At 36.2% G+C, this 25,367-nt stretch overlaps 1 protein-coding gene across 3 annotated transcripts in view; it reads right to left on the bottom strand.

Annotated features, from left to right (window-relative positions):
• LOC141406153 (ras-like protein family member 10B) overlaps nt 1-22,083 on the bottom strand; it is a 129,747-nt gene extending 107,664 nt beyond the window's left edge. For 2 of the 3 annotated variants that reach the window (XM_073991289.1, XM_073991302.1), the window contains exon 1: nt 21,257-22,083. The gene's annotated coding sequence lies outside the window, so the exon portion shown is untranslated. The remainder of the gene's footprint in view (nt 1-21,256) is intronic. The other variant, XM_073991292.1, reaches the window with a different exon arrangement.
• Nucleotides 22,084-25,367: the final 3,284 nt, after the last annotated feature.

Below are 25,367 nucleotides of genomic sequence, written 5' to 3'. Positions count from 1 at the left end.
TATAACACAATCCCAATGCAATATGGACGGGGGAGTAGCAAAATAAGTGAGAACTGAAAATATCAGTTAATGAACGTCCACCCGAAGTAATGCGGGAGCGATCCCGGGTTGGGAGTTCCTCATTACGACCATTAAAAAAACCAGACTGTCTCCAGATCGAGCGAGTTGGATGTGCGACTCGGACCACGACCTTGTTGCAGCAAAGGTACGTACCACATTAAACGTATCAAATAAAGTACGACATTGGTATGCTGCAATCACAACAGATAGCCACACATATTCCACTCAACTGGCCGAAAACATATGAGCACAATGGCAACATATTGCCCACTCCATGCACACTGCCGCAAAATCCGTACTTGAATACCAGAGACAAAGTGTGAAAAATTGAGATGTTCAGGAGGCAGAACGAAGTCCGAAAATTCTACCATAGAATGAAACATCAAACTGATGGCTTTGGTACAGGCACATCCTACTGTAGAGACCAGCACTGTAATTTTGAAAAAGATATATATACTGTGTTCTCAGAAGATGGTTTCAAATGTGTACCAAATGTAAACCGGCTGAAGAATAATAAGGCAGCAGAGGCCTACCATCCGGGATGTTCAAAACCGGAGGTGACACGCAGATAAGGTATATGTATCATCTAGTTAGCACAATCTGGTAGGAAGAACGCGTACCTGGCGGTTGAGACCTGAGCATACTGTATCCCGTCCACAAGAAAGAAGTTAAGACTGTATGCTCTAACTACATCGGGCAGAAGTTTTCTCCATATTGCCTACAAGATAGTGTCAGGGATATTGTGCGAATGACTAAAACCTATGGTTAACAAAATAATACGGCTTTAAACCTGGCATGTCCAGTATTGACCAGATATTTACCCTACGTCAAAACCTGGAGAAGACCCAAGGGATGCAGATCGACACCTATCACCTTTTTGTCGATTATAAGGCAGACTGTCGAAGCCCACTATGCTTAAAGGAATTCCAAGTCATGTCTGCATTTAGCATCGCCGCAAAGCTAAGTCGGCTGATACCCGGTCTCCAGTTAAAATAGAGGAGGTACCTCTCCGAAGGAGACAGCCATTCCTGTGATTACACGAGATACAAACGTCAAAAAAATGGCAATATACACTAATAACCACATGTTACTTACTTATGTTGACTATATTGACATCGTGGGTCGATCAGGAAACGAAGTAAGGTGAAGGTGAATCTGCTAAAGTGGGTCTGACGGTAAACGGCGACAATGCCAAGTTGATGGTGTCGACGCGCAATGCGTCCATAGAACTCGGACCAACTGGGAAGTTCGTTCCTATAATTTTGAGGTAGTTAAAGACTTCGTCTAACTTGGCACAGCAATAAACACAACAAACATCATCAGTTGTGAAATAAGAAGAAGAATTGTATTGGCCAACATACGCTTTGGCTTAAGTATGCAGGTTAAAACGCCACATTTCGTCAAACAAAAATAACACTTTACAAAACGCTGATAATAAACGTGCTAATGCATGGAACCGACACTACACATGGGTACTTGCGCAAGGTGCAGTGCCTCAAAATATGAGCGTTTTTAAGGTTTTTATGTGTTTAAACTATTTATAAAAGGTCAAACACCGATAAGCGAAAGCGAAACTTTGTTCCATGCTGTTCCCTAAAACTTCTAGTCCACTAAAGTTGAACTTTCCACTACAATCTAGTACCTGAGGAAAAATAAAATAGCTCACCTCGTGTAAATGTTACGGTAGTTTACTGAAAGGGTTCTTAAAGAAAATCTTCCTAACCAAAAAAAAAACAATGAACACAATATCTGTTATAGTTTCCGAGAAATAGTTATTTCTTTATACAGAAATTTACAAAAACGGCATATTTTTCAAAATTTCGAAAAAATGGACGTCTTTAGGAGCACGCAACGCTCACACCTTTCAATACTTTGACCTGGTTTTTTGGTTTCCTTAGTTTTAATATGTTTACTATGGAATTCCATATAGAAATTTACAATCGGTGACAAAAAATATTGGGGTTTTGGCCAGGAAAATATGAACCACTGTGCGCCGTAATCGTATTACTTGTTTTTTTTTTACAGACATACGAGTAGCCTGGTTATACTTATCTGTCGATTACACTGTGACTGAAAATGAAGGTGAAAATCTGGGGCAGAGATAATTCCTTTTGGGAATGAAAGCCCTTGGTGAGTACATTAAGAATCCCGAAGGACAGATCCGCTGTCGGTCGAATTTCCGAGTTATGGCGTGATAAAGTTTCTGCTGAAGACCCTGTAAGGTATCTGAAATTCGCGTTATATCTTTGTTAACTGTTGTTAAAACAACTGTTGTGTGCAGTGTATAAAATCAGGAGAAGTAATTTAGCAGTTCCCATTTCCTATACATTATGTCTAGAAAAGTAAATAGGTCACGACCAGAGAACCGAAAAAACACTACATTTATGTTTATATTTTATAATCGAACAATTTGCATAACTTTTGACCCACATTCCTAGTCATCTTTAAAAAAATATATTTTTTGCTTATTAAGGCAAAGGTAATTATTACTGATATTTTTTAAATTGTTTGTCTCTCAAGTCGAGCAATTATGACATAAGGGGTACATTGAAAAGAGTCCTAATTTTTCAATGTACCTCTTAGGTCATAATAGCTCGACTCGAAAGAGAAACAATTAATAATATCTTGATCCAACGACCGTGACCTGTCTCGTTGTCTTATCCGCATTTGATAATAGCTTTCATCTAACAGAGAACACACGATTTCATGCTTTTTATCCTTTACACACATGCCCTTTTATATTTTCAAATAATGCTTTCTGTATTCAAAGTTTTCCCCTAGAAATGGCAATTACACCCTTCATTTTATATGTGGTGTAAAGGCACCACCACAAAATTCATAGAGGACATCGTATAGTCGACTCAATGCTCATCTTGACATACTTTTTCAGTTTTTTGTTTGTTGGTTGATTTAGGTGTTCTGTTATTTTTATTGTTATTGTTCTTGTTATTTGTTGTTGATGCAAAGTGAATTTATTTGTTTTTTTATTTCAACATTATTGTGTGCGATTGTGTTGTATGTCCTTTTCATTGCTTAGTGGAATGCAGCTTCTATTGTTAGAGGAGGACAAAAAGGCTTTTAAATTTCATTTCATCCAGTTGTTGTGTGTTTTTGTTCGTTTGAACAGTCTCCAAAAATAAACGCATTTCGACACTTTCTTATTCGCATAGAGGTTGTTGGTATTGGGGATTGTGTAATTTGCTCCTCCCTCGAGTAAAAGTTCTAATGTACTCTCAGTCAAAGGTACTTTTCAAACATTCATTGTGCAACAACAATTAGAAATTCATTACAAAAATTTGCAGATTTGTCTATTTTTATGGAATTTTAGTTCATGTAACAATGAAAGGGCATTTAAATTTATTTGTCTCCGCCACTAACAGAATTCCAATTTTTCGGACTAATTAGGATAACGAAGAAAATATTCATTTTTCGTGAATAAAATTTGTTTGGAAAATAAGGAGTTAGGTAGGAAATAACCGACAAATGCATGTTCTGATATTAGGAAATTTACACAAATTTCCTATTTGCCACTCAGCTTAATTGGTGCAAATCCTACGTCGATGTATGGTACGTAATCTTAATAGAAAGATTAGCAAGGTGCTGTGACATAGTTGCCTCACAAATCAATTTCGGTAGTTATGGCTGCATTTGATTTCATGTGTCCTCGATTATGTCGATTTAAATAATTTTAAATAATGCAAACATCGGCTACGCGTGCAAAATTTTTTCGAAATATTTTGGGTGTTATGTCCGCAATTTTGTGGAAGTTATATCGAATATGTGTCACAATTTAAATTAGCCATTCACAAATAACATCTACCGTTGTTTCTTAATCAAATGTCTGTACTGCACGAAAGTGAAAACTTATTTGTCTCTACTTCCAAAAAGTTGACTTGTAAATATTTTGATATCGTCCAATGCCGTTGACTGTTTACTAAAAGCCATAAATCTCACAATATTTTACTTACTGTGTAAACAGAGTTATATCAGCTTCATACCCACATATGCATGTACGTGTGCGTAATGTACTATGTACACATGTATGTGTGGAAGGTTTAAACAACGTACAAAAACGAAAACAAACACAAACAAATTTGATGAAGGATATAAGAACACACGTGTAAGAATATACGTATTCACATAGCACTTATGTATATGTGTGCATATATATTATACGTATGTACATTAAGGTTATAAACAAAACAAGTAAGAACGGCGTTAAGTTCGCCCGAGCATAACTTTCCTATCGTTTATGAAAGTACTAACTTCTTCCGTCAACGCTTATTCTTAGAAGTAGACAATGTTAAGTGAAGAATATCACTTTCCTTTAAACAAGGTTCACTGCAGCCACCAGGAGCTCACCTTAAGCTTCTCTGAACGCAATGCTGAACTTAAGGCCTCTGGGCCTTAGCATTAAGTGCCAGGCAACTCGTAGTGCCCTAAGGCTGAGTGAACAGAATCTCTGGCGCGATTGTGCCTATTGGAATTGATGTATCCTGATTGAATCAGGCATCACTGTAAACCAACGTGGTAAACTAAGCGACTATATATCACCAGTCCTAAAATTTGACGATATAGATGTCGTTATCCCTAGTAGAGACGACTGGAACCGCAGTTAGCCCCCTCCGGACGGTCTGGCTTTTTATACAGTTCCAAAATGGAAGAAGGTACTGGGGCTGGCGTCTATTGTGAAAGGCTAGGTCTTGAGTACACTTACAGGTTAGATAGCAACTGTAGTGTCTTTCAGGCTGAAATCTTCGCGATTTGGGAGGCAGCGGAATTGATAAAAAGTCTGGATGCAGAAATCTTTGAACCGGTGACTATCTTTGTGGATAGTCAAGCGGCTCTTAAAGCCATCAAATCCTGTAGCATCAAGTCTGATGTCGTCGTTAAGTGTAGAACAGCCATGGGAACGCTAACTAACAGCTATCGACTATGCTGGGTACCACGACACTGCGACTATATAGGAAATGAAAAAGCAGACGAATTAGCTAGACGAGGATCGCAGTCCACAGATCTAGCAATCGCTGACTCCATCAAACCACCCATTTGTCAGTTTTTCAAAGTATCAAAACGTTCTCTGACGAAAGAGCCAGTGAATTATGGCATAATGAACCTAGGTGCATTGTGTCAAGATCCATGTGGACGTCTCTGTCAGTCAAAAGAACGAATTCTCTGTTAAACTTGAGTAAAGCTGAAGTTAGAGTAATGACGGGAGTTTTCACTGGACACTGCTATATCAGAGCCCTTACCATCAAATGGGATGTTGATGTGATGTTGTTGCAGACTCTGTGAGGATGAGTAGTAGACGGAGACGATCGAGCACCTCCTGTGTCGACGTAGGCGGCATAGATTAGTGGGTGTTCACTTTCCACCATGTCTAACCTTCTACTCAACTGTGGAACCTGCTGTTATCATCAACATCATCAGAAATCTGAAATGGCTGGGACAACGCAACCCGAACATTTGAACCGTATTTCTAATTTTCTTTAAACTTTTTCTCCCTTAAAACTATTTTTCTTTTTTGAAAATTCTTACTCAATTATTTCATACTCGTTTTCATTAATTCCTTTTCTATTTCTTGCCTCTCTTTTCCCTATCATTTATTTTCTTTACAGTACTTTTCTCATATTTTCCTTGGATGATCACAATGGATCGGAAGGTCTCCGAGTGGCGCAGTGACAATTTAGTGACTGCACATCCCCAAACCTAACCTAAACAAGGTTCAATTCGAATGAGACATCAATGTCTACTCATTAAAAATTCCAAATACCATATTGCAGTAACTACATTTGAAAGGTGTGTACAACCCTTAAAATACGTTAAATCGGAAGATACCTTCTTCAAATTGGGTATATGGTAACATGGGGCGCCATCGCCACGTTTTTGTTCAAAATGTTCTCATATCGACACCGTTAAAGTTTTTTCAAATATTATTTTTGGCAAAAATATAAGCATGTCTTGACTATATGTTTTTATATATAAATGGTTATAATTTTATTTTTATAATATTATTTTTGAGAATTTACAAAAATACTAAAATGTGGCGAAGCCTCCCCACTAGGCCGGGGCGGTTTGTATGGAAGGAAAAAAGTGTTATCGGGCGCCTGGAGTTTCTGATTTTTGGGATTGTACTGAGCAAAAAAGTCAACCAGACCATATGTCTACGGTGAAAATCGAGCCCCCGGATTTTGACTTGAATTTTTTTTCAAGGATTTTTGGATATTTTTGCATATAACAACCAAACCACTGAGATCTTCGATCCAACACAAAGAAAACAATTGTAGCCAAGACAATAATAAAGAACTCTCTAGTACATCGCAAAAGCATTGGAACGCTCCTTCAGGTAGTTATGGCCTCAAGAAGGTGCACATTTTTCGGAAAATATCGATAAATGACACTGTGCTACAAAATTGGACTCAAAGTCAGTGGGTGGAAAATTTCTTTTGGAGATGAAAGCCCTTGGTGAGTGTACTAAGAACCGAAAAAGGAAATTTTCACCACAGGTCAAGTTTCCGAGATATTGCGTGATTAATGGTTTAATTTTAGCCCCTTCATTTGTGATAAAATAGCTTTATATCTCTCTAAAGCGTTATTGTAGCTTCATTTTGACATTACATGTCTTCAGTCAAATCGAATGGTGAATCTTTTTGTAGAATATTTCATCCCTCTAACTCAATTCCTTTCATGTCCTTTTCGTCCTTTATTTTTTGAACCGTAGTAAAAGTACCACAAGACGAAATTTTACAGCATCCAAATATTCTACAAAATTTTTTTCAGAAGATTTTGGGTACGGTTCTCATTGTTGAGTAATCGATATTTCCCCGTTTTTTATGGTCCTTTTTGACATTTACCCGGTTTTTGTTCAGAAAACTATGTTTTGTTTTTATGTATATTCGTTATTGGTCTGTGGTGCTTCTGAAATACTTACCATAAATAGCTCTTGTAATGACGAACACGTTAATAACAAATTTTATTGGAGGATAGATCCGGTTATCTAAATTTTTGAACCGGATATTCTGATATTAAAACCTATTTTGGAACCGGTTTTAAGTAACCGATTAACCGTATATGTATATTATTAGAAAGCCAATGAAATGGTCAATCAAATGACAGCATGTAGCTGATTACAACTTTGTTGGTTCCGATGCTAGAATAAAAAACCGCTTTCTAAACCGATTTTGATGTAAAATATCACTGGGGCGAAAAATTCTTTTTGGCAATGAAATTCGATTAAGATAATATTATAAATCTGGAAAGACAGTTATGCCATAAGTCAAACTTCTGAGTTATGGCGAGATGAATTTGTGTTATTTTTTATCATGCACTTAAAGTTCATCAAGAATTAATTAATTTCGCCAATAACTCAGAAGTTTGAACCACATCAATAACTGGTACGGACAACTTTAAGTGCATGATAAAAAAATAACACAAATTCATCTCGCTATAACTCAGAAGTTTGACCTATGCCATAACTGTCTTTCCAGATTTATAATATTATCTTAATCGAATTTCATTGCCAAAAAGAATTTTTTCACCCCAGTGATATTTTACATCAAAATCGGTTTTAGAAAGCGGTTTTTTATTCTAGCATCGGAACCAACAATGTTGTAATCAGCTACATGCTGTCATTTGATTGACCATTTTATTGGCTTTCTAATGATATACATATACGGTTAATCGGTTACTTAAAACCGGTTCCAAAATCGGTTTTAATATCAGAATACCCGGTTCAAAAATTTAGATAACCGGATCTATCCTCCAATAAAATTTGTTATTAACGTGTTCGTCATTACAAGAGCTATTTATGGTAAGTATTTCAGAAGCACCACAGACCAATAACGAATATACATAAAAACAAAACATAGTTTTCTGAAAAAAAACCGGGTAAATGTAAAAAAAGGACCATAAAAACGGGGAAATATCGATTAGTCAACAATGAGAACCGTACCCAAAATCAAAATTTTTGTAGAATATTTGGATGCTGTAAAATTTCGTCTTGTGGTACTTTTACTACGGTTCAAAAAATAAAGGACGAAAAGGACATGAAAGGAATTGAGTTAGAGGGATGAAATATTCTACAAAAAGATTCACCATTCGATTTGACTGAAGACATGTAATGTCAAAATGAAGCTACAATAACGCTTTAGAGAGATATAAAGCTATTTTATCACAAATGAAGGGGCCAAAATTAAACCATTAATCACGTAATATCTCGGAAACTTGACCTGTGGTGAAAATTTCCTTTTTCGGTTCTTAGTACACTCACCAAGGGCTTTCATCTCCAAAAGAAATTTTCCACCCACTGACTTTGAGTCCCATTTTGTAGCACAGTGTCATTTATCGATATTTTCCGAAAAATGTGCACCTTCTCGAGGCCATAACTACCTGAAGGAGCGTTCCAATGCTTTTGCGATGTACTAGAGAGTTCTTTATTATTGTCTTTGCTGCAATTGTTTTCTTTGTGTTGGATCGAAAATCTCAGTGGTTTGGTTGTTATATGCAAAAATATCCAAAAATCCTTGAAAAAAACTTCAAGTCAAAATCCGGGGGCTCGATTTTCACCGTAGACATATGGTCTAGTTGACTTTTTGCTCAGTACAATCCCAAGAATCGGAAACTCCAGGCGCCCGTGATGCTGTTCAAATCACCCCACTCTACTCCCCACCCATGGGGCAGCTTCGCCATCGATATGGGACATTCAGCAACGGTTTTTAAAACTGTAATTTACCATACTTCTTCCTTAATTATCAACATTATGCGAAAAAAGAACATGTTTTCTATTGAATAATCAAAAATGATTCTAAAATTCGCAAAAAGAAACAGATTCTAGCACTTAATTGAAGTAGTTAAATGAATTTAGGTACAAAAATCATAATATTACAAAAAAAAATAAAATATGTTTATTCGATTTTAACTTCACATTATAGTGTGGAATATCCATGACATAAAGACTTTAAGTTAAACATGACAAATTTCTGACATTAACCCACCACACCCCTATTAAGGTATAAGTGCCCCAACTCTTACATATTTCGTATATAATATGAATATATTGACATTTGAAATTGCTTTTTTCATGCAAATGATTGGGATTTCTATTCTTTAATAGTTGTCTTCTAACGGTATCAAATATGCTTTTGATATCACAAAAGGTAAAAAAGATATCACCAAACATACCTACCATAATTATTTTTCGCAATACCCTGAAAACACAAGACCACGTACATCCGCTATCAACCGCCAACTTTTGGAAGATGATAGGTCATCATTACATTAAAAATTTTGCCTTTAACGGATTTTTTGTAGCACTTGTAGTTTTCCAGAAAATCGGCGCTAGCGTAGCTGCCCCATGTTACCATATAAGACGACTGAATCTAGAAGTACTTCTAATGGATGTATATATCTAGAAATTTCCCTTTTTCAGTTCTTTGGTAAAGGACTTTGCGAAGACACACGAAAATAAAGAATAGACAAAATATACCCTCGACCTGTGTGAATTGAAGCGTGCATCTATGGACAGATAGTATACCGGCTATACAACAAAAATCGTTTTTCCCAAAAATTATGTATTTAGGGGATTTTCAGAAGTATTTGGCCCTTTTTGGATGTATGAATTTGCCTACAAAATATGGATTTGGATTAATGATCCCAAGTGTTGCGGAAGAGTTACATGAAGGAATGAGCCGGATTGACACAGTTCACTTCGGAAGATGAAATTATTTTGGGAATTATTGCTTTCAAAAGATATTGCGCCTACCAGTTATTTCAGTTGGTCACCGTATAATTTAGACTTTTTGGACGATAATGTCAGGAAATATGGACTTGCCCACGAAAAACATAATATCGCTGTAAACAGGTCCAGAAGGAATACCTTCGGTAAAAATTTTCAAAGTATCCTCGAACAGACATCAAACTGCACATGAACAAAACTGTTGACCTTTTGTGAGGGAGGTACCCTAAAGAGCTTAATCTAAGTTTGGGGAAAATATTCCCTAATCCAAAGTTTGGTCCAAATCATTTAAGCGAAAATTTTTGAACTTTATCTAAAACACACGGTTCAAAAGTTGTCGTGCGCAACAACCACTACACATGTTCCTAGTTCCAAATGGTTTTCGTCTCAACTTCTAATTAATTCAGCTGAAAAATTTTGTTTTGCGATTTTTAGAATTGTATAAAATGGTAACTGTATCTATTTCGCTGTTTTCTCAACTTCCCACCAATTTTAGTTTTGAAAGACCGTTTTTATCGATTTCCGACTGTCCAAACAACCAAATGGACGGTCACACAGTCAAGCAAGCGATATTTGAACAAAGTGGTCATTCAAAACTGGCAATTTGTACCCTATTTTAACTTGCTGCATTACTACAAACTCAAAGACACTGTGCAACATTTTTAAGGTAATCTTGTGCAAACAATCAGCTTAGGATTTTTTGAAAGTACAGACAAAAATCCTAGTTGGTTTTGTTGTGTCAGATCCAGCTTGAATATTGTGGCCCCATCTAAACATGGTAAAATATTGACTTTTTTAAGTAATTCTCTGAAACCTATGTGAATCTTCATCTGACCTCTGGAGTAAATTTGTAGATAAGGGCAAGAATAAAATATTGTTACGGAATTAGGGTTTGAACTTAATCCCGTGTAGACGTTGTTTTATTCCCCGATACGGTTTGTACCAAATAAAACAGGGTTCGTTTTGGATTACAAATTTACTATGCTTTATTGACGTTATTCAGATATTCACACAAGACTTTATTTCTCTACTAGCACACAGCAAACTCTCCAGTAACTAGTTAGCACACAGCTTTATTCTGTTTAGGTTACTTCTTTACACTTACGATTTAAATCACGCGCTTGATTATTAACAACTACTCCTCCCAGCTTTTCCTTCCCCGTATTTATATGTGCCCGTTGCTACATAGACTGTTCTAGTCTCCTTGATCTAGGAGCTTCTACAATGTTCCGACGAACTGCTAACCAATTGGCAAATACACACATGTACGCACATACAGACTGACCGGTGAGTGTTTACAACTAAGGGGCACTTTAGTAAACAAGGGAGAGGAGAAGAGGTTACAATGCAGAAGCATAATCCAATAGTGAAAGTAAATAAAAAGAACGAGTACAACAACAATAGCTAAGTAAACAGTGTAAATCAAGACTATGCGATAATTCCATAATTGCATAAATATTTGTTGTTGCAGAAATAAATAAGAGAGAGAACTAAAGGCGTACAACAATAACAAGATCAAGGCAACAAATAAAAGTGGTGATTGGAATTCTCTTAGAGCAATTGTTGTTGTAAATTTGATTTAAATAAACTAAATGCTTAATGAAAATTTACGTTACAATTCAAATTCTTTAACTAACAGAAATTCGTCTAAATTAACTTAAATCTACCAGTTACATTCGTAACAATATTTAGAGAAATAATGAACTCGAAAAACTACATTTTTTGCCTCAATTTTGATAAAATATCAAAAATTTCCATAATTTGTATAGATTTTGCGCCCTATCTCCAAAACCGTTAATGTTTTTTTTTTTGGAATAAATATGTCAATAATGTGGTGAAATCCGAAATGCGAGAATAAACTGTTGGTATGAACTGTGTTTAAAATACGTGTTGTTAAAGATATGATGCAAAATACCACTTCAACTCCCAATAGTTTGGCTGATACTGACCAGAATTTCAGCAATTATGTAAAATGTTCTATATTTTATCGATTTTGGTGTCCTAGATGGAATTTTTCTTGTGTGGTATGTTCAAAAGGTAAGTTCTACTAGTTTAGGGATACAATATTGCCAAAGACAACAAACCCAAATTCCTAATCGTTTCTGAGATAAAGGCCCTATAAATACAAAAAAAAACCATAAAATCCGAACTGGATCTGACGAGACAAAAACTTTCCAAGGGTTTTTGTAGTCTAAATATGTATTTTCGACAAAATGCATACTAGAAGTTGTTTGCACCTTGTGACAGCTGTGTTTTTATAGCGATATTTAATTCAGATTTTGTTAGATTTATTGCTGTGGATTGTATACCATATATAGTCAATATCATAGATATAACTATCAGCGAAAAAATCCTATTAATCCCATTTTTGACGATTTTCTAAATATTATTGACTAAATAAAACTGTCGACAGCGCTGACTATAGTGCGTATACGTTCTGATAATATTAATACGTTGCAGTGGTTTTCGCAGAGCAAAGAATAAAACCATATTGCAAGAAAGAAGGTGATACAATAATACCAACTGATGTCTTCATTTGCTGTCAAAACATTTTTTAATCAAAAATAACAAATTTTCCGCTTCTATAAAGAATATATGTGTACAACATCTTTATTTAAGCTTCGCGAAGAATATTTTACAGTTTTCTTCTACCTTTTGTGACAAAAAATTAACAGCAAATGAAGACTACGACCGGAATTCACTTGAATTCGCCTTTTGGATCACCTTGTTAAATTCGCCTTGAATAAAACCTACAAAAATTAAAATTCTCTAACGAGATTATACTTTTAAACTATGTGTTCTATACGGGTAAATTTACGAAAACTCATTCCGTTACCAAATATATTGTTAATGAAGCACATGTTTGTGGTTGCATCTCTGTGCATAGTGAAATTGCGCACGTTGCGACTATTTGCCGCATTCCACAATTTCTTCTAATTAATCTCACTGCGACTTTCACATGCTGGTTGAAAGTGTGGCATTCTGCCGGTCTATTGTTTTTTTAATATTTCCTCGGCGTTCATGTGCAACAATTTGTTGGATTTTCTTTTTTTTTTTTTGAGCTACGAACATTCGAGTTCATTAAATTCCTACCATCTGCCACAAACTATTCCAACTTTAAGAGAATGCGGCTTTGAACAGTAATGTGGGTGGTTGTAGTGGTTTGATAAGCAACTGAAGGAATGTTAATGTTGTGCACGTTCCTAGGCAACAGCTACGTTTCACACCTGTTTTATCTACTTAGCAGGCAAAATAAGTATCTTGGCTTTAATGGAACTTTCGAAAGATTATTTTTTGGTAATGCATATGAAAAAGAAAATAAATGAGTAAGGTTTTACATTGGATTACATTATTTATATAGAATTTTATTATAAACATTTGGTGTTTCCATTTAGTGGTATCGCGAGCATCATACAAGAATTGAATATACTCTGGTTAGGGTTATATATTCTAAATCACTTTTTTTAAATTTCTAGCAACTTCAATTAAATTGTGGCTTTCACAAATCTAATCCAAAATATTCTCCCTGATTTTTAGGTAATAATAAAAAATTAGCTCTTCAACTAAACCTACTAAAAGCAAGTATCGAACTCAAGTTATGACCGCGTTATGTTCGCACGGGCAGAACTTTTTATACTTTCCACCATGAGTTGTATTGAAGTAAAATCTATTAATTAATTTTTCAGTCAAGGCATATTCCTAGGGGAAGTGAAACATGCTGAATAAAAAATATCACTACCTTTTAAACAAGTTTTAATACCAATAAAGCATCGATGTTTTCTACCCATTCAGAATAGGAAATACCAGGTTACAGTCATTCCATTTGGACGATACGTGTACAACCTTCAAAATTCCTATCTGGAAGGACCATACTATGGGGATAAACAATACACTTATCTATCTTGAATTGTATCTTTGAATTGTAAGCTGGTTAAGAATGTTTATAGTTTATGGATATTCAGACAAATATTTTGTGGTGTTGCAAACAGAATGACAAATTTAATATAACCACCATCTTATGGTGTAGGGTGTAAAAATGAATAATGTGGCTTAGAGCTTTAAAACGCCGAATATTGAGCGTACCTCTTCTATGGGGGATTTATTAAAACGTACATCAACACTCACAATTCTTTGTTGGCATGTTTTATACCCATATTGAATACCAAGTTTTAGTCATTTCGGTAGGATAATGTAACTAAAACCATAATATGTGGGCTATACCAAAGGCGGATCTAAACCATAAATTTTCTGCAGGAATTTTAGCCATTTCGGTTAGATAATGTGGCTAAAACCTTGGGGCTATATCAAAATGTAGACCCATACAAGCAATTGGCTCTTGTATATCCCCAACGAAGACAGCCACATTTTAACCATTTCTGTAGGATAAAATATCGAAAATCGTTTTGGGGCCCCAAAGAAGACTAAATACAAATTTTAAGCCATTTTGGTGGGATAATGAGGCTAAAACCTATAAAATCCAAAAATTTTGAGGTATCTTTGCATGGGGGCTATATAAAAACGTGGACCGATATAGCCTATTTTGAATACCAAACAACCTAAGATCAGTTAAACTACTGTACCAAAACATAAACCTCTATCTCCAATATTCCGAACTGTATCTTGACTTCAACAGACAAATGGACGTACGGACATGCTGATTAACAATAAATGGGAAGTCTGAGTGAAATCGGACACTTTCGTGTTCTTATCAGCTATCTAAAAATTGGAAAACATTTTGCACAGTGGGCTTGGATGCAATTTTCGCGATTTAATATTAAAAATCAATTTGTATAAATAACACTGTACTACAGTGAAAATATGCAGGGGTTCTGATGCAAAAAATCAGCTTTTTGGGAGTCCATGGACGACGATTTGGTTTCTGTGGATCACTTCGTTTTTTGATTTTATAACGGAAAATGTAGTGAAAACGGGGTTTCTTTGATTTTCAAATTTAAACGGGCATGACTTCATTTTTTCACAACGGATTTATATATTTCTTTCCTTAAAAGAGAAGAATATTGTCTTTCGAACAAGCCAAAACTGTTTAGAATTGGTTAACAAAAAGCTATGTTATTGCGGTTTAAGTGTGAAAAAAAAACGTCAAAATACCTGAAATCGGTATGTATGGTTCTATGGGGGTTATACCAAAACATGGTCGTGATCACTGGGAATCCCAGATGCCAATTTATGTTAATTCGGTCCAAAAATTAGCTAAAAACGCCAAAATACCTGAAATTGGGCGATGACGTTATATGGGGGCTATAACAAAACATGGACCCATCTCCATAATTTTTGTAATAGAAGTTTCATCATCACTGGGAACCCCAAATGACAAATTATAGCTCATCCGGTCTAAAATGGTAGCTAAAAACGTCAAAATACTTGAAATCGGGCAGTACCGTTATATGGGAGCTAAATTTCAGAGCCCTATCACAATTTTTGTGGATGCTAGAGTGATTACCACAGACGGACGTAGGGGCGGACTTGCATAAATAACCAAAAAGTTAAAACACAAAAAATTGCATAACTCTTCTATTTTTCAACCGATTTCATGACTTTTTCCCATTTTGTGAAGCTAAATAGATTTCCTTTTTGCTCAAAGTAAACAATTATACTGTTTGGTATCTTCTACGCAGCCTAGAACACGAGGAAAAGCATTTTCCTGTTTCTTTATGTGTTTTTTTTTTACACTTAACCAACAATATATAGCCATTTGGTAACCGATTTTAAACAGTTATGGCTCGTTCGAAAGACATTATTCTCCCCTTTAAGGAAAGAAAAAAATGTAGAAATCCATTGTGAAAAAATAAGTTATTCCCGTTTAAATTTGAAAATTCAAGAAACCCCGTTTTTCACTAGATTAACCGTTGTAAAATCAAACACGTAAGAACGGCGTTAAGTTCGGCCGGGCTGAACTTGTTATACCCACAAGTTGTATTGAAGTAAACTGGAATAATTAGTTTTCTTTCGTGTATGAAGAAGACTTAATACTAAATTTCAGAAATTTCGGTAAAACAATGTGAGGCACCGTTCTATGGGGGCTATTTCAAAACGTCGATTTATTTATTTAGACTTAAAGAAGACTACATACCAAATTTCCTATATTTCGGTAAGAGAATGTGGCTAAAACTTAAAAAATACCGAAAATCAAGAAGTACGCATCTATGGGGATATATGAAGACGTGGACCTATACTGATAATACTCTTCTGGAATATTTTATAACTCTTGGAAGACTAAATAACGAATTTCAGCCATTTCGGTGGGATATTGACGTCACAATCTTCAGTATTACGAAAATCGGGAGGTACCGTTCTAAGGAGGCTATATCGAAACGTGGACCTATACCGACGAATTTTAGTCGGAAATGGGCCAATATGAAAGCGTGGACATGTGCAGAAAAATTTCTGGGGACTAAATACCAAATTTCAGCCACTTTGGTGGAATATTGAAGCAACAACCTTCAAAATACGGAAAATCGGGAGGTACCTTTCAATGGGGGCTGTATGAAGGCATGGACCTATACCGACAAATTTAAAGGGGAAGTTTTATACCACCAAAGTAGACTAAGTACCAAATTTCAGCCATTTCGGTGTGATAATGAAGCTAAAACCTTCAAAATACCGAAAATCGGGAGGTACCGTTCTATGGGGGCTATATGAAGGGGTGGACCTATGTATATATGAGGACTAAATACCAAATTTCAGCAATATCGGAGAAATATTGAGGCCACAACCTTCAAAATCCCGAAAATCAGGAGGTCCCGTTCTGAGGGCGCTATATGGAGGCGTGGACCTACACCGACAAATTTAGAGGGGAAAGTTGAATAAACCTAACGAAAACTAAATACAAACTTTCAGCCATTTCAATGGATTATTGTGGCCATAACCTTCAAAATACCGAAAATTGGGAGGTAGCGTTCTATGGGGGCTATATGAAGGCGTGGACCTGTACCGACAAATTTCTGGGGGAAAGTTTCGTACACCCAATGAATACCGAAATACCGAATTTCAGCCATTTCGGAGTAATTTTGAGACCACAACCTTCAAAGTACCGAAAATCGGGACTTACCGTTCTATGGGGGCTATTCAAAGTCGTGGACCAAAATTCTGGGGGAAAGTTTTATACCACCAACGAACACTTAATACCAAATTTCAGCCATTTCGGTGTGATAATGAAGCTAAAACCTTCAAAATACCGACAATCGGGTGGTACCGTTCTATGGGGGCTATATCAAAACGTGTACCGATGTAGCCCATTTGCAATACCAAACATCCTAGGAGTAATAGAAACTTCTATACCAAATTACAAAGCTCTATCTTTTAAATTGCGACCTGTATCTTGATTTCAACAGACGGATGGACAGACGGACATGGTTATATCGAGTTAGAATTTTACCCTGATCAAGAATATATATACTTTATGGGGTCTCCGATGAATATTTCGATGTGTTACAAACGGAAGGACAAATTTATAGTGGAGGGTATAAAAAACGAAGTGACTCAAAGAAACCAAAGATATATTCGTCTTCCATTGACTCACATAAAACGGAATTTTTGCATCAGAACCCCTGCAAAAATTTTTTGTCAACTTTTTATCACAGTGTAATTGTACTCCTCGATTTTCCTGATTTTTTTGTATTAAACTACGATTAAATAGAAAAATTTAAGTCCTATTTGGTAGCGGGATTTGAATAAATACTGTTTTTTTCTAAAATGTTCTTGAATTTTTTTGTTCGTTTATATACATAATTCCTAAACTGTGGTTATTTGATTATGAATTTTGTTGGTTTATTGTCCGGATGGTAAAATAAATGCTAAACCATTTTCAAGATTTAAAATTGAAGCAGTTTTTAAGATGTTTAAGACAAATTCCTAAATAAAAATACAAAACAAATGTTAAAAACTTTATTTTTTTATTTTTTGTGGTAAAATAACAAATGTTTCACACTGGTATAAAGGAAAAAATTGTATCGACAAAATTAAAAAAGTAATCAACTCGAAAGAGAATTAATTAAATATCACTATAAATGACCTTCGCCTTAATAAGGCAAAAATAAAAAATTATTTCAGCATGAGTCAGGCTGGGATTCGAACCTGGGTCTCCGACAACTGAGTGTGAAAGTTGCCGGCGTCTTAGCGTTCTGAGCCACCATCAACTTGTCAAAACTTTAGTAGACAATAATTGATGATCAAAAATCTTCTGATATAGGAGAGCAATTACTAATGACGTAGGAATAAAACTTACCATAGTATTTGTGAACATTGAAAAATGGGGTTACCAAGCAGGACTATAGGAAAATTTTGGGTTTCAATTAACTGGCATAATTTCGCATATGCATTTATCTAATGAAGTGCGATATATATACTAGTTCCCAAGCTTTGCCTTCGTCTGCCACAAAAACAACATTCAATAGCCTGAAGATCGGCTTAGCCACCCGTGAAACGTAGCGTAATGGTTGAATGCGTGGGACTTCGGTAGACTCCTAATTTTTCAATGTATATGATAGGTCTAATAAGCTCAACTCGAAAGAGAATTAATTAAATATCACTATAAATGACCTTCGCCTTAATAAGGCAAGAATAAAAAAAGTATTTAGTAATAGTTAGTAATTAATAATTCGTTTTGATTTTTTTCAGCAGGTTATCCATGCGGTCCCCTTTACAGCGGTACATTTTTCCTGGGGCAAGTCCATACAAGAGACCCTGACGCCACTAACCAAAATGGCAAATCCGCAAGATAATTCTCGCAAAGAGTTTTTGATTGGTCCAACCTGTGCACATGGTATTATTTCTTCCAGTCATGTATGTATGTAACAGGTTTTAGTATGGAGTATATCGGTTCCAAAAAAACCTTGCCGGCACATACTAAAATCGATAGTGTGCAAGATAAATATTAAACTTTTCGGAAAATTTTTTCCAAAATTTAGTTTAACTTCATTCTCTATAAATCAGAAGTATACTTACTACAAATTTTTGGACTGAATGCCAATGATTTAGTGTAGCCCCACATCTCGTGATACAAAATCAATATATTTTATATACGGCATAATTAATGTGTTTGCTTCATTTTTGGTTAGAGGCTGAGGATATATCTCCGTCAGCACAGCTTTCTAAGTTATTTTTCTATGTGTCTTGCCTTTCTAGAATCCTTTCTCATTACATACACATGCACAACAGAAGGCTTTTTCCTTCATGAATTGTAATGCCTTCCAGTTCGGAAGTTTGATATATTGGCAGTGGCTTAGAACTCTAAGATGTTGGCAACATTGCTTGTTTGTTAACGAAGACTAGGTTCAAACCTCAGCCGTGATTTTTTTATTTATTGTTGTCTTATTAGGACGAAGGTCATTATTTATGAAACTTTTTAATTAATTGAGCTATCATGACCTAAGATGTTTGTATTGAAAATGTGAATTTTACCAAAGTCCGACACACCCAATAATTTTTGGATCAAGGCTTCGATGGAGTAAACAATTGAAAGACGGGATAGACAAGTGCGGTATTATTATTAACGGCGAATATCGGCAACATAGTCATACCTCAACGAATTGGGTTCTGCGATTGCGTTGGCTTTGTCATGTCAGGAGAATAAATAAAGAAGTCCCCACCAGAAAGGCATTGTTATACGAACCATTCGAGGGTATGTGCGATAAGGTGGGATCAAGACTACGATGGAAACACCAACTTCAAGATGATGTCGTAAAGCGTGATATTCAGAATTGGAAGACAAAATTACAAACTCGGTCCGTATAGAAAATCGTCAACATAGTCTAAAACTAGGTTAGGTTACTGTTTAATCAAGTAACATTTGTTTGATGCCTACAGCCAAATTTTCACAGAGTGGCTTTTCGGAAAATGGCTGACGCGATTTCGCTCTATCGTGCAAACACGAAAAAATTATTCAAAATTTGATCGGAAATTCTTATTTTATGGATCTCAAAATGTTTAGGAATGGAACTTAATGACGGAACTCACTGAAAATTTGACTCTGAGATAAATTTAGATGGTAATAAATGGAAGTGATGTTATATTTCATATTACTACGTTGGGAGTAAAATAAAATTAAAAGTGTGTTTATTAAGAATAACAACGAAAAATAGACATAAAAAAAAACAAAATAGAGGCTGCAACTACATTTATCCCGATTTCCCGGAAAATATAATTTTGTTTCCCGGGAAACTACCGTAGCCAAAATATCGAGAATTCCTTGGAGTTCCCTACCCAAATCCCTATAAACAATCCAAATCAGTAAACATAACTTAATCTCACTGAAATACCGCCACCAGATAAGAGTAAATGCATTGCATGTTTGGAATGACAGCTATGCTCAAATATTGCCTGATTGACAGTGGTTCTTGGAAATCGGAAAATTGTTCTCTTAAAGAGGGCATTAAGCTGGACTCCTACGTTTTTCACAAGGAGATAGACTATTTTCATCCATTAACAATCCTAACCGAAAAATTTAACTGATATAGTACGAATGTGAGGCAAAAATACTCAAACTACCTGTACCCCAGATATGTACCTAAATATAGCCAATCTGGCTGGAAATTGCTAAGAACATTCAAAAAGCTCATAAAATCGAGTTTGCAACATAATTTTCCTTAATTTTTTCGTTAAATTTTGGAAAAAATATCGTTATTCTGTTCTATTTCATGCAATTATGGCTTATATAAAAAATCGTCATTTCGGGCCATAAAATCATCATTTTCCCATTTTGGGCGAAGAAATCGTCAAAATGTCGATAAATCGTCACATCCGGCAACGCTGCATACGAAACCAACGTTCTGTCTAGAGCCACCTAATAACTAAGTTAACGAATATAAGCTCTGCAGAGGAAATTGCACTATTGATTGAATTGCATTTTTGGAAGCAAAATTGTTTGCTGAGATATTTTTGCCACTTTTATCATGTGTCATATAATTACAGCAAATCCAGTAGCATTGTTAATATTCAATTGTTAACTTATTAAGACTTAATCTTTTTTAACTTGTTGAGAAAATGTTTAGTCATAACATACATATATCATCAAACGTAAGGGGCGTTAAAATAACACAAGCAATATTCAAATTTGAGGGACGTCTTCTAGAAATACAAGCTTATCATGAATACATAGGCAAATGCTAGTTAAATCAAATTTTTGCTGTAATGATTAAGTTTGCTCATGCATATATTGATTTGTCAAGATACAAATGTACATATCAGTGTGTAAATTGTGTACGGATGAAATATCTATTTGAATGTTATTGTCAAAGTTCTTATTTGTGTATGTTCTTTGCAACAACTACAACTTCTCACATAGGAATTTAATGATGTTTTTAAAGGGGGAATTGTTCATCGCACACGCTCACAAAAAAGGTTTCAAAATCCCTAGTAACCGTGAGCACACCTAAGTAGTTGACTGTGCCATTCATCATCAGATATCTGCTTTATTTTCTTTTTTTCTTCGATATTTTTGCTTACTTTTGGTTAAACGTCAGGTTGATGGTGAATTATCCTCTTGTCTTGTTGTCACTCTCACGTTGACTTATTCTCTCGGCTACACTCTGCTATGTTATTATTTTTGTTGTTGTTATTTTTATACGTTTCTTATGTTTCCGTTTAAAACACTACTAATACGCTGTCATTTCTTATGTAACTGAACGAACGAACACTACAATCAAGAATTGCAAATCTTTTGCTACGATGATGGCAGGAGGGGGAGGAGAAGGATTGAGGAGAATTTCTATTATTTGTATTTTTTGACTAGGTTTTTATGTGGTTATTGTTGCTGTTTTTTTTCTGTTATTGCTCTATGTTAAAAAATGGTCATAATGCAAGTGTTTGTACGGATTGCTTAATGTTCGTTGATGGAAATGTACGTTTTGTTGTATTCTTCTTCTTCGGCTTTTTAGTTGAGTTGTTTAATTTTTGTGGATTTGCCTTAGTCTTAAAGTGTTTTTAAAACTGGGTGTGTGTTTGTCCAGAAGAGACTTTTAAAATGTTATATTGATGTAGGTTTTAAACTTAAATTCATGACAGCTTTAATTTATATATGAACTGTTTGATTATTTCACACACACACACGCACAAAAAATACAAAACGTTTCATTCGATACACCGGCCATGCAGCATTGAAACAAAAATATAAGTTTTCAAACACAACAACAAAAAATAAAATTTGGTTTTCTTAATCTTTTGACAGTTTTGCTTTGCTTTTGTTTGGTTCTATGCCTTCTAAGGTCCAAACTGTTTTACGTATTTTCCAAAATGCCCGGGATGCTGTCGCGACGATGGACCATTTTTAACTGGGTTCTTTTGGAATTCTTGGGGACTGTTCATCTGCCCGGAATGTACGTGAGAACGATGATTGTTTATTTCGAATATTTATGCTGTGAGAGGGAGAGAAGGAATATACCATAAAGGAGAGAGAGTTAGAGATACTTTTGCTTATAAAATGAAAAGAAAATATATTAAAATACCCTACACAAAATATTCAATGTTTTCATATTGTTGTGATGTATGCAAATGCAGAATGAATTTAAAACAAATAAACAATAACTGCTGAGTAATCGAAATGTTAGAATAAATTGGTCATTATAATGTTCTGAAGCCGAAAAAATGGTTTCTAAGTTTTTATTGACCTAATTCTAAAATCTACGTAAACTGTATCATAAACGAACTACTGGATCAATTGGGCAAAGCGCGCGTTGGTCTTTGACGTCGGAATGCAGTAAAACTTCGTCAATAATTTATAAAAATTTTCAATCCACGCTCTAAAATCAGTTTTTATCCATACCAGTTTTAGATATTTGAAATTCAAAGATCCACTGTATGGGCTTGTTAAGGACTACCTTGCGCCTCCACTGCTCTATTGTTGAGGGTGCAACTCCACACCAAATCCAAGTTCTAGCCGCTATTTACTTCCAAACTTGCAATCATTAGATGTCTCTGTATAGTCAGAATGGATCAACAGATCTAGGGGCTCCCGACTACCGCGGTACCACAAAGTCTCCGGTCAGACTGCGTAGTCGAAACTATTACTAGTTTCTGTTCTATACAACTCGGGACTGGTCACCCAAAATGAGTTAGATTAGGCACGATCAGGGAACGGGAAGAGTGCAGCACAAGTACTACACTGATAGAGCAGTCTAGATACCTCTTTTGCATGGGCGTAGCTTTCTCATTGTGTGGCCCTTTCACCTCTACTGCTCTGAAGTTAGCTAACGGCAACCGATTAAGTTTGAAAGTGTTTCTGACAAGATCTAAATGATCTGTGACGTCATAGTTGCTTTTCCCCAATTCTCCATGTCGCCTGCAAAAGTGACCTCTGCTCAGATTTCGTAACAAAGTTACTTCCAGTTTTGGTCTAATGGGACCAGTAACGCCATGTGCCTACATACCCGTCTATCAGACCCATGAAACGACATAAATAACCGCAACCTTACTGCAGTAAAGCTCTGCGACGGCGGAACGCACTATTGCCAAGCTCATCAAAACTAGCACGTGTAGAGCTAGTAGAGTGTGTTCCAGGTTTCTGAAGCCCTCGACTAGAGCCTGAAGTGCCAGAAAGTTTTCTCCTATGCAAGAACACATTGACAGACCCACGTCCAGTCACCAGAAATTTGGTTTTCTTCTCATCTAGATTGCCACCTAGAGATTACGAAATCGCGCATACGTGCCTCGCAACGAATGGCATCCAAACTCTCCACAACCTCTACAGTCCAACCAGTGGGGACTATAGGTAAACATCTCCTGGCTAAAATGACGCATTTAAATATATCACTTTCAGATCAAGAGGAGGCACTGCTAAGAATAGCTGTAAGGCTTCTGAAGGTGAAGCCAACACCAAAATCCGCAGACATTACAGTTTGTTGAGATACCCGGTAATAGCATTGTTTCACATATCACTCCCATTGTAATGCCCAAATACTACACTTCTGTCCAGTAAGGAAAACTTCGACCATCAAAGACAATACTTGAATATCTACCCTCGAGTATCATTGTCACGCTCTTTTCTTCAGCGACATGGACACCGACTTTGGTGCCCAAACACCAACAATAGACATCCATTTCAGAATGATATATACTCTATATTTTGCATTACTAGAGCAAGCTACGCGATCCTAGAGATATATTTTCCAAAGCTTCATCTCCTGGCATCACAATCACAGTAGACGAGCAATCACTTTTGACCAACACAGGTAGTCGAAAGGCCTTCAATCTTATACAATACGCCGTCGTTTGAAACTAAACTGCCACTCTGTGTCTGCTTTAGTCAACCTCTTATCCTCTCCAGTACCGTGCCGATTCCTGAAAGAAGACTGATTCGCCGATAACATTGGAGATTACTTCTGACCTTATCTGGCGACATCAGCAGGGCAGCGACCTTCGCAGATTTCCACACTCACGGAAAACAACCATACGAAAAAATTTACGGCAAAGCCTCTAAGTATTCTGAATGGCCTCCCTGGTGCTTTTACAAATCTTTCCGGATAAACCGCGCAACCCAGCCGACTTCCTACAGCGAATTAGCGCTACGGCTTGATCAATTTCATATCTGGAAAGAATGAAGACATCAAGACAAAAACACCAACACTCCACGTAATTAGAACCCTGTCATATACTTTGATGTCAAAGACATAAAGGACCTTCCTAGGTCTACAAATTCGATACCAGGGGACATCACGGGAGATCCAAAGATCCCGCTCTCAGGGATTGATTCAGACTTTGTCTTATAGGCTGCTGAATGAACGCCCACAACTACAACTCTCACATTACCATCAACTACCACTGCATAGTCGGCATAGTGGACAAATTTAACTCCGATGCAATTAAGGACAATTACTGCTGCAAAATAATTCTAATTCACATCGTGTTACCAACAGAATGTACCTTTCAATTTTTCCCCACATTTACTAGCCGACAAAGTAAGTATAGACGTGTGGATCGTCCGCAGTCTGTCATACCACGATTCGATCCTACGCTTAGCACGCTCCCAGCTCTTAGCTCATAACAAGCTCTCAGCTCATAGCAAGCTCCCAGCTCATAGCAAGCTTTTAGCCATAGCAGCTCTCAACTCACAGAAAGCTCTCAGCTCATAGCAAGCTCCCAGCTCTTAGCAATCTTCAACCTCATAGCCAGCTCAATGCTCATAGCCAGATCCTACATATAAACCGATCTCTTCCACCACAGCAATTACAATCAAGTCGACAACGAACGACCACCCGATCGTCTACGAGCCGATATCAACAGCTAGTGTTGGGCAATCTCGTTCATTGAGCGGATCGATCTTTTTCATTCCGTTCACTAAAAAGATCCGGGTCCTTCACTTCGTTCGTTGGCACTTTTTCATTCAATAAAACATTTTCGCCCATCCTTTTCTTTTGAATATCGTTCATGGTTCCTCTTCTCTACATTGATTGTTGTGTGTGTGTGTCAGTTTGTGATGCTTGCGTGAGTTTGTGTGCAAAAATGGGGGTGGTTTTCTGAACGTGGTGGGGGTTTTGAATATGAACAAAAGAAGCTAAAAGAACGAGATGAACGATATGATTTACTGAACGATATGAGCTAACTGAATCATTGATTGTTTTGT

Source organism: Musca autumnalis, unplaced genomic scaffold (assembly GCF_047663935.1).
Source record: "Musca autumnalis isolate F117 unplaced genomic scaffold, ASM4766393v1 scaffold_1, whole genome shotgun sequence".
NCBI classification, from domain to species: Eukaryota; Metazoa; Arthropoda; class Insecta; order Diptera; family Muscidae; genus Musca; species Musca autumnalis.
This window is presented reverse-complemented; position numbering and strand designations above follow the sequence as displayed.